The sequence below is a fragment of the Sarcophilus harrisii genome, chromosome 3, assembly GCF_902635505.1.
Source record: "Sarcophilus harrisii chromosome 3, mSarHar1.11, whole genome shotgun sequence".
Taxonomy (NCBI): Eukaryota; Metazoa; Chordata; class Mammalia; order Dasyuromorphia; family Dasyuridae; genus Sarcophilus; species Sarcophilus harrisii.
In genome coordinates, this window is record NC_045428.1 from 138,683,499 (window position 1) to 138,684,337 (window position 839).

At 38.0% G+C, this 839-nt stretch overlaps 1 non-coding gene across 1 annotated transcript; it reads left to right on the top strand.

Moving 5' to 3' along the window:
* Nucleotides 1–415: 415 nt before the first annotated feature.
* On the top strand, nt 416–565 carry MIR19B (microRNA mir-19b). The gene has a single exon (NR_105716.1). It is a non-coding gene; the product is annotated as a microRNA mir-19b (primary transcript).
* Nucleotides 566–839: the final 274 nt, after the last annotated feature.

An 839-nucleotide genomic window follows, 5' to 3' on the forward strand; every position in this document is an offset into this window, starting at 1 on the left:
GGTGTCAAGTGCTTTTTGTTCTAAGGTGCATCTAGTGCAGATAGTGAAGTAGATTAGCATCTACTGCCCTAAGTGCTCCTTCTGGCATAAGAAGTTATGTTTTCATCCAGTAATTCAAGCCAAGCAAGTATATAGGTGTTCCAATAGTTTATTGTTTGCAGTCCTCTGTTAGTTTTGCATAGTTGCACTACAAGAAGAATGTAGTTGTGCAAATCTATGCAAAACTGATGGTGGCCTGCTATTTCCTTCATCAAGAGTTTTTGAATAATTTTTACCCTTTTTATTGCTGCAATATAGAAGTCTGCCCAGTGCACTTGAAAGGACAGCTTTTGTAGCACTAAAGTGCTTATAGTGCAGGTAGTGTTTAGTTATCTACTGCATTATGAGCACTTGAAGTACTGCTAGCTGTAGAACTACAACTTCATCGCATCTTCTCTTCAAACTTTTAATTTAAGCACTGTTCTATGGTTAGTTTTGCAGGTTTGCATCCAGCTGTATGATATTTCTGCTGTGCAAATCCATGCAAAACTGACTGTGGTGGTGGAAAGTCAGTAGAAAAAAATGTGGAAAAGTCAAACCCCTTTCTACACAGGTTGGGATCAGTTGCAATGCTGTGTCTGTCTGTAGTATTGCACTTGTCCCGGCCTGTTGAGTTTGGTGGGGATTGTGGCCGAACGATATTGAAATGAGTTGTTGAAGATAACATTTTCCACAATAAAATGATCTTAAAAGTACTTGGAGCACAAACTACATTGATTATTCCTGGTATTTCATTGGTTTTGTGTTGATGTACTACTTTATAGCCTAAATTGGTCTCAAGAATTGAATATAACCATAAG